Here is a 14159-nt window from a genome sequence, read left to right as displayed (position 1 = left end):
TTCCTCGCCAGTCATTTGAGGGCCTGTCACTTTGGGGCTGGGGTATCTGTCACACAGACAGGATTGAGGGGAGAGAAAGAAAGAGGAGCATGCTGGGAAATCAGAGAGATAGAGAAGGGGGACAAGATCACTGAAATGCACTCATAGTCAGAACTCTTCACTGGCTTACTTTACCATTATATCCTCTGCTCTGTGTTTTCCTTTACCTTTTGTGTTTGCTCTTTCTCTATCTTTCGCTCTTCTTTCTTTCTGTCTTTCGTCCTTTCATCGTGTGCTGGCTGTGCACTGTGTTGCTGGTATATGGAGGTTGTCACCCTGAAGGCCCTCCGGGCCTCACATCTCAGCCGTATGTTCATCAGAGTTGACAGGATGTGACTTTTCACTTTGCTCTCTTTATCATCTCACAGATCATTGTGTAACCGGCATTCATTGCCTCAGAACGGGGCACTATTACAAATGTACCGGTGACAGTGAGACACATAGATACTGTAGAGCCAAACAAACTAAATGAATAAATACACAGTATTTCATTCGTAAATTAGAACGTGATAATGTTGATTGATTTGTTGTTTTTGATTCTGATAGGTTTCTTGGAATATCTGTAAAAACACACACGCACGCACACATGCACAAGCAATGTACTCAATCCACCTCATCTAGACAGTAAAATATTTGAACATAAGGCAGCATTTCTTTTATCATGTCCCATAAAAATAGTAATTTGCCAGAGCCCTTGTAGCACAATATGGAGGCAGTGTGTTTTAACTGATAATGTAGAGATGACAGATAGTTCCATACTGGGAGGTTTTGGTTGAGTCTGGATACAGATGTAATAAATTACACTGAGGAACGAGGTGGGGCAGAGAGAGAGGGAGGGAGAGAGGGGCGGAAGGGAAAGAAGGGAGGAGAGAGAAAGAGAGAGAATGAGAAAAAGAGAGGGGCGGGAGAAGAAAGAAGAGGAGGAGAGGGAGCAAAAGAGAGAGTGTACAGAGATAGAAAGAGAGAGGGGCGGGAGTAGAAAAGAGAGAAGGTAGAGTAAGAGAGGGAACAGAAAGAGACAGAGAGGGAGGGATAGAGATAGACTCCCCCTCTCGACATCTCTCTATCCCTACAAAAAAGCATTGCCCGTCGGTCAGTGAGCAGTCATTATACGGCTCTGAAAATGTGGGATTAATTAGGATGGTTAGAGAAAGGCAACCCTGTCTCATTACTGCCTCACTAGCCCTCCTCAAAGATATCACCACTCAGACAGCCACGTCGCTAATACCAGCAGACAAAGTCCTCTCGTTTTCGCCCGTCACCCTTATCATCTTATTTAAGGACACTTAAAAGAGGGCCCCAAAGGTGTGCCACCCCACTACAGGCACTTTCCATTGCCACAAGTGAATCAAGGCCTACTCCTCTCACCTGCTACAGAGACGCAGATATTCAAATAAAATATGTGTGTTTTGAAGAAGAAAGCAGTTTTCTGTTTAGATTAGTGTTAAACGAGAGAGAGGGAGAGCGGTGCAAGTTCCGCAGACTGCCTGGGAGAGAGGTGCAGTAATTAGTCTATGGAGAGTAGCTATACTGTCGCAGTGTTGTTTTTGCGCTTAGTCCTCCATCTTTAAAACAAGTGGCAAAACTTTCCTTTGTGGTTGTGAAGCTTTCTTCAATTCAAAGTTACATTTCTTTGTAATGACAACTTGTTTGAATAAAATACATTTCAGATTTTATTTAGTAGTATCATAGAGTCAACTAAAAATATGTGTAAAAAAGGGCTTTACTTCGTCACGTTACTTTATTGTCCTTTTACGGCAATATTAATTATGCTTTTCAGTGTTTTTATTGTAGCACTTTAATGCTCAGACTAGTAAAATGTATCATCTCTTTTCAGTTAACTATTTTAAAGATCTTTGCCAATTTTACATGCCCATTGACCACACAATTTCCACATTATTTATTACAATATTTAGTTGAGGTGTAGGGTTTAGTGACTGATTTGTGCTACATAAAATGCTTTAAGTTATAGAAATATTTAGGACTAATTTATTCCTTGCCATCCATTCTGAAATAACTGCAGCTCTTTGTTAAGTGTTGCAGTGATTTCCCTTGCTGTAGTACAGTGGCTTGCGAAAGTATTCACCCCCTTGGCATTTTTTCTATTTTGTATCATTTGATTTACATGCCTACCACTTTGAAGCTGCAAAATATTTTTTATTGTGAAACAAACAAGAAATAAGACAAAAAAAACTGAAAACTTATTCACCCCACAAAGTCAATACTTTGTAGAGCCACCTTTGGCAGCAATTACAGCTGCAAACTCTTGGGGTATGTCTCTATAAGCTTGGCACATCTAGCCACTGGGATATTTGCCCATTCTTCAAGGCAAAACTGCTCCAGCTCCTTCAAGTTGGATGGGTTCCGCTGTTGTACAGCAATATTTAAGTCATACCACAGATTCTCAATTGGATTGAGGTCTGGGCTTTGACTAGGCCTTTCCAAGACATTTAAATGTTTCCCCTTAATCCACTCGAGTGTTGCTTTAGCAGTATGCTTAGGGTCATTGTCCTGCTGGAAGGTGAACCTCTGTCCCATTCTCAAATCTTTGGAAGACTGAAACAGGTGGTCAGAAGTTTACATACACTCAATTAGTATTTGGTAGCATTGCCTTTAAATTGTTTAACTTGGGTTAAACGTTTCGGGTAGCCTTCCACAAGCTTCCACAAGCTGCATTTTGGCCCATTCCTCCTGACAGAGCTGGTGTCACTGAGTCAGGTTTGTGGGCCTTCTTGCTCGCACACGCTTTTTCAGTTCTGCCCTCACATTTTCTACAGGATTAAGGTCAGGGCTTTGTGATGGCCACTCCAATACCTTGACTTTGTTGTCCTTAAGCCATTTTGTCTTGTCTTGAGATGTTGCTTCAATATATCCACATAATTGTCCTCCCTCATGATGCCCTCTATTTTGTGAAGTGCACCAGTCCCTCCTGCAGCAAAGCACCCCCATAACATGATGCTGCCACACCCGTGCTTCACGGTTGGGATGGTGTTCTTCAGCTTGCAATCCTCCCCCTTTTTCCTCCAAACATAACAACGGTCATTATCCCCAAACAGTTATATTTTTGTTTCATCAGACCAGAGGACATTTCTCTAAAAAGTATGATCTTTGTCCCCATGTGCAGTCTGTAGTCTGGCTTTTTTATGACGGTTTTGGAGCAGTGGCTTCTTCCTTGCTGAGCGGCCTTTCTGGTTATGTCGATATAGGACTCATTTTACTGTGGATATAGATACTTTTGTACCTGTTTCCTCCAGCATCTTCACAAGGTCCTTTGCTGTTGTTCTGGGATTGATTTGCACTTTTCGCACCAAAGTACGTTCATCGCTAGGAGACAGAACGTGTCTCCTTCCTGAGCGGTATGACGGCTGCGTGGTCCCATGGTGTTTATACTTACGTACCATTGTTTGTACAGATGAACGTGGTACCTTCAGGAGTTTGGAAATTGCTCCCCCCAAGGATGAACCAGACTTGTGATCTACAAAAAAAAAATCTGAGGTTGTCTGATTTCTTTTGATTTTCCCATGATGTCAAGCAAGGAGGCACTGTTTGAAGGTAGGCCTTAAAATACATCCACAGGTACACCTCCAATTGACTCAAATTATGTCAATTAGCCTATCAGAAGCTTCTAAAGCCATGACATAATTTTCTGGAATTTTCCAAGCTGTTTAAAGGCACAGTCAACGTAGTGTACGTAAACTTCTGACCCACTGGAATTGTGATACAGTGAGTTATAAGTGAAATAATCTGTCTGTAAACAATTGTTGGAAAAATTACTTGTGTCATTGTAACGATTCTCATCTGGTGAAGGAGAAGAGGACCAAAATGCAGTGGTAAGTGTTCGTCATAATTTAATTGAAAACTGAACACTACACAAAATAACAACGAGGAGAAAACGAAACAGTTCTGCAAGGTGAACAGACACTACACAGAAAATAAACACCCACAACCAAAATGGGGAAAACAGGCTACCTAAGTATGATTCTCAATCAGAGACAACGATTGACAGCTGCCTCTGATTGAGAACCATACCAGGCCAAACACAGAAATATAACAACATAGAAAAAAGAACATAGACTACCCACCCCAACTCACGCCCTGACCAACCTAACACAAAGACATAAAAAAGGAACTAAGGTCAGAACGTGACAGTACCATTGTCCTGCTGGAAAAAACAATCCTCAGAGTTGGGGAACATTGTCAGAGCAGAAGGAAGCAAGTTTTCTTCCAGGACAACCTTGTACGTGGCTTGATTCATGCGACCCTGTCATGGCCAGCCCAATCTCCAGACCTGAACCCCATTGAAAACCTCTGGAATGTGATTAGTATAAACACTATTGGCCTATTTATTGCCTTACCTCCTTGCTTCATTTGCGCACACTGTATACAGATTTTTCTATTGTGTTATTGACTGTACGTTTGTTTATCCCATGTGTAACTCTGTGTTGTTGTTTGTGTCGTACTGCTTTGCTTTATCTTGGCCAGGTCGCAGTTTTAAATGAGAACTTGTTCTCAACTGGCCTACGTACATGGTTAAATAAAGGTGAAATATTTTTATTTTATTTTTAAACCAGAGAAATTGATAATTTGCAGTGGTCTCTTAACCGTTTCCAGAGCTGTATATATATATATATACAGTGGGGAGAACAAGTATTTGATACACTGCCGATTTTGCAGGTTTTCCTACTTACAAAGCATGTAGAGGTCTGTAATTTTTATCATAGGTACACTTCAACTATGAGAGACGGAATCTAAAACAAAAATCCAGAAAATCACATTGTATGATTTTTAAGTAATTAATTTGCATTTTATTGCATGACATAAGTATTTGATACATCAGAAAAGCAGAACTTAATATTTGGTAGAGAAACCTTTGTTTGCAATTACAGAGATCATACGTTTCCTGTAGTTCTTGACTAGGTTTGCACACACTGCAGCAGGGATTTTGGCCCACTCCTCCCTACAGATCATCTCCAGATCCTTCAGGTTTCGGGGCTGTCGCTGGGCAATACGGACTTTCAGCTCCCTCCAAAGATTTTCTATTGGGTTCAGGTCTGGAGACTGGCTAGGCCACTCCAGGACCTTGAGATGCTTCTTACGGAGCCACTCCTTAGTTGCCCTGGCTGTGTGTTTTGGGTCGTTGTCATGCTGGAAGACCCAGCCATGACCCATCTTCAATGCTCTTACTGAGGGAAGGAGGTTGTTGGCCAAGATCTCGCGATACATGACCCCATCCATCCTCTCCTCAATACAGTGCAGTCGTCCTGTCCCCTTTGCAGAAAAGCATCCCCAAAGAATGATGTTTCCACCTCCATGCTTCACGGTTGGGATGGTGTTCTTGGGGTTGTACTCATCCTTCTTCTTCCTCCAAACACGGTGAGTGGAGTTTAGACCAAAAAGCTCTATTTTTGTCTCATCAGACCACATGACCTTCTCCCATTCCTCCTCTGGATCATCCAGATGGTCATTGGCAAACTTCAGACGGGCCTGGACATGCGCTGGCTTGAGCAGGGGGACCTTGCGTGCGCTGCAGGATTTTAATCCATGACGGCGTAGTGTGTTACTAATGGTTTTCTTTGAGACTGTGGTCCCAGCTCTCTTCAGGTCATTGACCAGGTCCTGCCGTGTAGTTCTGGGCTGATCCCTCACCTTCCTCATGATCATTGATGCCCCACGAGGTGAGATCTTGCATGGAGCCCCAGACCGAGGGTGATTGACCGTCATCTTGAACTTCTTCCATTTTCTAATAATTGCGCCAACAGTTGTTGCCTTCTCACCAAGCTGCTTGCCTATTGTCCTGTAGCCCATCCCAGCCTTGTGCAGGTCTACAATTCTATCCCTGATGTCCTTACACAGCTCTCTGGTCATGGCCATTGTGGAGAGGTTGGAGTCTGTTTGATTGAGTGTGTGGACAGGTGTCTTTTATACTGGTAACGAGTTCAAACAGGTAATGAGTGGAGAACAGGTAATGAGTGGAGAACAGGAGGGCTTCTTAAAGAAAAACTAACAGGTCTGTGAGAGCCGGAATTCTTACTGGTTGGTAGGTGATCAAATACTTACGTCATGCAATAAAATGCAAATGAATTACTTAAAAATCATACAATGTAATTTTCTGGATTTTTGTTTTAGATTCCGTCTCTCACAGTTGAAGTGTAACTATGATAAAAATTACAGACCTCTACATGCTTTGTAAGTAGGAAAACCTGCAAAATCGGCAGTGTATCAAATACTTGTTCTCCCCACTGTATATGTGTGGGATTGGAAATGATGCAGACAATTACATTGATGGAAGCCACAATCGATCTGCAATATTTAAGCTGATCTTCCCCCTAAAATAAATAAAAAAATAAAATTTAAATAACTTTTTTAAGTGTAATTAATTAAAGTGTGTTGTGTTCTGAAGTCCCTTTTGTGTTTCACAAGGTTAGACCAAGGTCAAGGGTCAGGGCACAACATATGAGGAAATGGTTGGGTTAGCAGTGTAGCCTATGTATGATGCTTCGTTGTGTGACCCCCAATGTCCTCGGTAATGTGTAGTTCACAATCCAGCAATATCATTCCTCCTAAGTGCAACCAACACAAGACGTACAATATGGTTGTTAAGTCATTCTAGAGCCTACAGGTAGGTATATTACATGGATGTAGACACAACAACACGCTAATTGCTCAGGTAATATGATTATACTTCTCGTCAGTATTGAGTTATTTCTGACAGACATGTTTTTCAGTTTGATTACAAGTTGCTTTTAGCACACTAATTGACTATGTGTGTGTCTTTGTTTGTGTGTGTGTGTGTGTGTGTGTGTGTGTGTGTGTGTGTGTGCGTGCGTTTGTGTGTTGCATATGTAAGCTACACGTTGTGAGCCATCCATCACATCACCACCCCAAAATTCTGCACAGGTGCGTTCCTCACAAATAAAAACAGCTTGGATATGTGGGGCCCAACTCTGGCGTATATAAGCATTGTGAGACTCTCACCTTGGCAGAATCCAACTTAGTAGCACGTAATTACCCGTTGCACTCCGCAATGACACGTCGTGTCACTTCATTCACACACAACTCAATTAAGTGATCAATTATATTCGCTGCATGCTTCTTTCACGTAAACATTTCGATGGTTCTGTACATAATTTCATTGTCAATTAAAAGTAGTGTCGCTCTGCTGATGTTGTTCTGGGTGACTTGACAGGTTCTGGAGGAGTTTGCTTGTGTTCTAAAAAGGAGAAAGAAGGCTCCCCTCGCGTTCGGAAAGGATAGGCCTGAGCATGGCGCTGGCAGATTTCCTAAGCTTCAGCACTTTGATGAGCAGTTGTTTAGGGATGCGAGGTGATTTGTAGATCAGTGATTCGGTGCAGGTCATTGCTCAGACCAATCCTATCGGTGTGGAGAATTATTTTCATGGACAATTCAATTCTTTATCGAACCATTGAAATGTTTACGTGAAAGAAGGGTGTAGCCGAACATAATTTATAATTTAATTGAATGTATTACTTAACTAGGCCCTAGCTCATCTCCTTGGTGTGTTCTCAATAGTGGCCTGAGAGCGGAGGACCAGGGTTTTGTGGTCTGATGCAAGTGTTGCTATGTCCTGGAGTCAGAGCCCTCCACATGTACGGTGTACATTTTAGGATGCAGGACTAAAATGTACGCAAGCTTTAAGCCTCATCCCTTCTTGAGTCAATTGTCAGCCCTGAGGGTGTCCTAAAATGTACACAGTACACCTGACCCCCAGAGCAGCTGCCTACCACATAAGGCTAAGGTCACTGTTTTTCCACTAGGATCTCTCCTGGGCCCACGCACTGATGTGAATCACACACACTGATGCCTGAGGCCTCGGCTGCCAGCCACTCCCGGCTGAGGCAAGACCTTCTCTCTGTCTCTGAGGGTTGAAGCAATGGTTCATACATGTTGCCATCATCCACCATTGGGAGTATAAAGACTGTGTCAATACTTATTTTATATTCCCGTATGTTAGCGGAGCAAGGTCAGTTACAGTACAATCCAGAATGTGACATCACCTGAAATGTATTTGGGTCCTTCCATCAGTTTCCAGTGTGTGGCGGCTTCTGCATAAGGCCCCTATTGTATTGCTCAGATGTAACATGTTAGTATTCGGCGACAGATTTGAGTCATGCTCCATTTTCTCTTCTTTCTATTTTTGCCTATGTATAAGATTAAGTGTTCCTTTTACAATTGACATATCTTCACATTTTTTAACACATGGCCTTGTGTCAATCATACTTCCGTTATCAAGGCCTCCGCGAAGGGCGAGGTGACACTGCCATCGTTGAAAATGTATTCACGTAACATCATTTGGTGAAGGTTGAACAGATTGTGTTTCTAGGCCGATATTTACCAATGGACTGATGCAACACCACAGTGGGGGGGTGGATTATCTTTAGAAATGTGAAGTCAAAGGAGAGCATTGTGATGTAGCTGAAGAACTTGACAGAATCCTAAAGGGTGTAAATACAAAGCTAGGCACATAAGCCTGGAAAACACCAGCTGTATTTTTGGGGTCTATCCCTAACTTGAAGGGTAGGAGTGGGCCGTGGAGGGTGCTTAGGTGGTGGGTTCGCTTTGGGGTAGAAGGTGGGGTGTGTTTGTGTGTAGAGGGGGTTGTAACGAGATCCAAAAATTGATTACAGGGCAGAGCCGTGGCCTTGGGGAGCGAGGCGGAGCGTCGAGCGGAGGACTGGCTTAACTCGGAGTGATGTCAATGGCGTTTAAGATGCAGAGGACCGGCCTCTCTCTTCCTCGCTCTCCCCCTTCCTCGTAGCTGTCAGCGAGCAGGGAGACTCTGGCAGACTGTTGTGTTTGTCTTGGACGTCGACCCACTGCACTTGACACTGAACAGAGCCGTGGAACACGGCGGCCCGCGGAACACCGGGCAAATGCAACAACTGGGAGCCCAAAGCCTGCTGGGTAAAGATCTAAGACGTGTCCTAAATGGCACCCTATTCCCTTTATAGTGCACTACTTTGTGCCATGGGCCCTGGTCAAAAGTAGTGCACTATAAAGGGAATAAGGTGCCATTTGCGACGTACGCTTAGTGAGACGAGGGGTGGTGATCCATCGCTCATATCCTAGTAAGGAAACACTTTCCCTTTAAGAAATTGAATAAATATTAATGACAGTAAAAGTGGTTGCTATCGTGGGATTTGTTTTTAATCAGTCCAATAAGTATCAACAAAAGGCTGAAATCACATGACGTGCCTAAGCTGGCCTGCCACACACACCAACAGGCCTCTGTGGGGGGAGAGGGGACATGCGAGGGGACTGACTTGGGACGCAGAGGGGTGGTGGATGGGCAGTTCAGGATCCATGGAGGTAATCAGAATGGCATGACATGGCGCCTCTCTAACAACCATGTCATCTAAAAATTAATGGCACCATTAGCATAGCACATATTACAATTATGACTCCTAAGAGATAATTCATAATTTAGAGAATTTGCAACAAAGCTGACAAAGATTATTCGTGTTTGCCTATCATTTTATTATATGTATTGTGTATATTACATTCAAACACACACACACATTTTTCTCCACACTGTATATACACACACACTGAGATACACACACACACGCAGAGACGGGGGCTAATTACTGTAGCTCATGCGTAACTGATACCATCTCTTCTTTTCCTCCCCATGCATGACTAATGGTTTTGACAGTAAATGAAGAATGCCTGGAGGGGGGCATTTTCCATGTGACACATTTAAAAACGCCAACAAACATGTGACACAGGCGTGTGCATCCACTCTCACGAGTGTTGTCAGCCAGTTTAGTTCTGAAACAGTTTAGAGAGTGTGTAGCTACTTAGCAGTGAGAGTGGTGTGGTTCTTTAGGTTATTAGATGTGTGAGCTCCAGTGGTCTCCCTGTCTCTCTGAGTGTCTCTGCCCTGAATCAGGCTCTCATTGTGGGGGAAGGATCTCTTGAGGGCCCCCTCTCTAATCTGACATCCATTCAACTCTCTCTCACCTGCAGCTGTGAGCGCTACAGCCAAGGGCCCCTCACAATCTGTCCCTCTTTTCTCTGCCCACCTCTTCATCTCACTCTCTCCATCCCTCTCTCTATCTCTCCCATCCATCTATCTATCCCTCTCTCTCATCCATCTATCTATCCCTCTCTCCATCTCATCTATCTATCCCTCTCTCCCTCTCTCCATCTCTCCCATCCATCTCTCTATCTCTCCCATCCATCTATCTATCCCTCTCTCCATCTATCTATCCCTCTCTCCATCTCTCTCATCCCTCTCTCCATCTATCTATCCCTCTCTCCATCTCTCCCATCCATCTCTCCATCTCTCCCATCCATCTATCTATCCCTCTCTCCATCTATCTATCTCTCTCTCCATCTCTCCCATCCATATATCTATCCCTCTCTCCATCCATTTATCTATCCATCTCTCCACGCAGGTGTCTGGCTCTAGCCTTTCTCTGAAGCACCCGCACGACCTGACCCCCCCCCCCCCCCCCCCCACACTCACAATTAAAAGCTTTAAATTTGACTCCCTTTGAAAAAACACGAGAAACTTCTCTCCATCGTCAGGAAATGTCCTTTCATTACTACACTCCTTTTATTTTCTCCCTCTTCTCTTTTTTAAATGTATTTTTCTTTTCACCCCACGTTCCCTCCCTTCTTCTATACCTATCTATAGTGCGGCAGATGCTGTCCCATTTGTACTCTCCCCCATGACATTCCTACGGGGGATTGCTTAAGGATTCAGGAGCCACAACGCTCATGGATCACACTGACACTTGGTCAGCATCAGCAGATTATGAACTATGGGCGCCTGACACACCGCCATTGTTCCTCCATCTAAATATGAACAATAAGGCCCATCCAATGCCGACGCTGACAGCTTATTCGCTCTTATCACTCCTGTGGAGCCACCCGGCATGATCTGTGCGCCCCCACTGCCCCCCCTCCTCAGCTGAGCCGCAGGGCAGGAATAGAGGGGCTGGAGGGGAGAGGAAGGGGGAGAGGGAGGTGGGGGGTCGAGGCAGGTTGGTGGGTAGCTCCCTCCTTCCCTGGGCCTATACTTGCTTGGTATCTCTGCGCCTCTGCATCTCTGTCACCCACTCTCTGTCACCGCTCGCCCTACCTGCCTGTAATGAGACCAGCTGATTCCCACATGGCAGTACACCTTTTTGACTACATTGCAGAGTTTTAGGAGGATGAAGAGCAGTAGGGAGGAGGGGAAAGAACAGGAGAACGAGGGAAGGAGGAGGGGAGAGCAGTGGTGAATATCGAGAGACTCTCAGTGCAGCTGAAATTAACTGGGCCCCAGGGAGAGCTGGATCAGAGCTGAGGTCCCCTGAGAACACTTACCACAGGGGCCCCCCACGCTTGTTACAGCAAGGCAGGGGCCACCAGGGGCCACTAAGGGCTACACTTCACAAATCTGAGCTCAATTCACTGTGCCGTTTAAAGAGAACCACCTGGGGATGAAACGTCTGCAATTATTTAAGACTTACACAAAACTTCAACCTTATCCAGAGCCAATGGATTTATAACCAGTTCAGATATGTTTAAGATCAATTTAAAAAAAAATCATAATAACATATTCCTTTTTTAATTACATTTATATTTTAAAGGCCAAACCAACAAGCAGGCTTAGGGTAAAACATTATAACCAAATCTTTGGGAATGAAGGAATTAGTGTGTATTATGAGTCTTTGAATGACACAAACACCACCAATTGGTGGAGAATCAACAGCTTAGGCACAGGTCTGGTTTAAAGACACAGTAAGACACAGTCAGTCATACCACATCTAATCCAATATCAACAAAACTAAAGGACTACCCTCTAAATGAGCTCACTCAGGGAGATGCCGGGACTGGGAGATTTTGAAAATATGTATTTTTAGGTGAAAAGAAGTTGAAAAGACATTGTAAATACGTCTTTCAACTAATTTTGCTCACTGGGTGGAACTGGGAGCCTCGCGTGCCTCCGCCTCATGTCCTCTCCCCACCCCCCATCTCATGGCCCACATAAGGAGGGGAGAGCAGAAGACGTGAGAGGGACCGATTGGAAGTGGAATGTATTAGGGTTTGATGAGTCCCGGTTCACTCATGGAAGAGAAGCATCCATTCTAGTGTAATGGAAACATTTAGAAAGAAGAGCAAGAGACATTTTAAAAACTAGACATCTACAGTCGTGGCCAAAAGTTTTGAGAATGACACAAATATTAATTTTCACAAAGTCTGCTGCCTCAGGCAATTTGCATTTACACCTGAATGTTATGAAGAGTGATCAGATGAATTGCAATAAATTGCAAAGTCCCTCTTTGCCATGCAAATGAACTGATTCCCCAAAAACATTTCCACTGCATTTCAGCCTTGCCACAAAAGGACCAGCTGACATCATGTCAGTGATTCTCTCGTTAACACAGGTGTGAGTGTTGACGAGGACAAGGCTGGAGATCACTCTGTCATGCTGATTGAGTTCGAATAACAGACTGGAAGCTTCAAAAGGAGGGTGGTGCTTGGAATCATTGTTCTTCCTCTGTCAACCATGGTTACCTGCAAGGAAACACGTGCCGTCATCATTGCTTTGCACAAAAAGGGCTTCACAGGCAAGGATATTGCTGCCAGTATGATTGCACCTAAATCAACCATTTATCGGATCATCAAGAACTTCAAGGAGAGCGGTTCAATTGTTGTGAAGAAGGCTTCAGGGTGCCCAAGAAAGTCCAGCAAGCGCCAGGACCATCTCCTAAAGTTGATTCACCTACGGGATCGGGGCACCACCAGTACAGAGCTTGCTCAGGAATGGCAGCAGATAGGTGTGAGTGCATCTGCACGCAGAGTGAGGCGAAGACTTTTGGAGGATGGCCTGGTGTCAAGAAGGGATGCAAAGAAGCCACTTCTCTCCAGAAAAAAAACATCAGGGACAGACTGATATTCTGAAAAAGGTACAGGGATTGGACTGCTGAGGACTGGGGTAAAGTCATTTTCTCTGATGAATCCCCTTTCCGATTGTTTGGGACATCCGGAAAAAAGCTTGTTCAGAGAAGACAAGGTGAGCGCTACCATCAGTCCTGTGTCATGCCAACAGTAAAGCATCCTGATACCATTCATGTGTGGGGTTGCTTCTCAGCCAAGGGAGTGGGCTCACTCACAATTTTGCCTAAGAACACATCCATGAATAAAGAATGGCACCAACACATCCTCCGAGAGCAACTTCTCCCAACCATCCAGGAACAGTTTGGTGACGAACAATGCCTTTTCCAGCATGATGGAGCTCCTTGCCATAAGGCAAAAGTGATAACTAAGTGGCTCGGGGAACAAAACATCGATATTTTGGGTCCATGGCCAGGAAACTCCCCAGACCTTAATCCCATTGAGAAGTTGTGGTCAATCCTCAAGAGGCGGGTGGACAAACAAAAACCCACAAATTCTGACAAACTCCAAGCATTGATTATGCAAGAATGGGCTGCCATCAGTCAGGATGTGGCCCAGAAGTTAATTGACAGCATGCCAGGGCGGATTGCAGAGGTCTTGAAAAAGAAGGGTCAACACTGCAAATATTGACTCTTTGCATCAACTTCATGTAATTGTCAATAAAACACTTATGAAATGCTTGTAATTATACTTCAGTATTTCATAGTAACATCTGACAAAAATATCTAAAGACACTGAAGCAGCAAACTTTGTGGAAATTAATATTTGTGTCATTCTCAAAACATTTGGCCACGACTGTAGAATGTCACAAAATAAATCAATAATTGTTGTGTTGCGAGAAAGCCTATTTCTCTAGAGGAGATCTGCATGAAGGAATGGGCCAAAATACCAGCAACAGTGTGTGAAAACTTTGTGAAGACTTACAGAAAACGTTTGACCTCTGTCATTGCCAACAAAGGGTATATAACAAAGTATTGAGATAAACTTTTGTTATTGACCAAATACTTATTTTCCACCATAATTTGCAAATAAATTCATAAAAAGTCCTACAATGTGATTTTCTGGATTTTTTTTCTCTAATTTTTGTCTGTCATAGTTGAAGTGTAATTACAGGCCTCTCTCATCTTTTTAAGTGGGAGAACTTGCACAATTGGTGGCTGACTAAATACTTTTTTGCCCCACTGTATATCTCACTGGTCATCCCCAAAGCC

This window comes from Salvelinus alpinus, chromosome 4, assembly GCF_045679555.1.
Source record: "Salvelinus alpinus chromosome 4, SLU_Salpinus.1, whole genome shotgun sequence".
NCBI classification, from domain to species: domain Eukaryota; kingdom Metazoa; phylum Chordata; class Actinopteri; order Salmoniformes; family Salmonidae; genus Salvelinus; species Salvelinus alpinus.
This window is presented reverse-complemented; position numbering follows the sequence as displayed.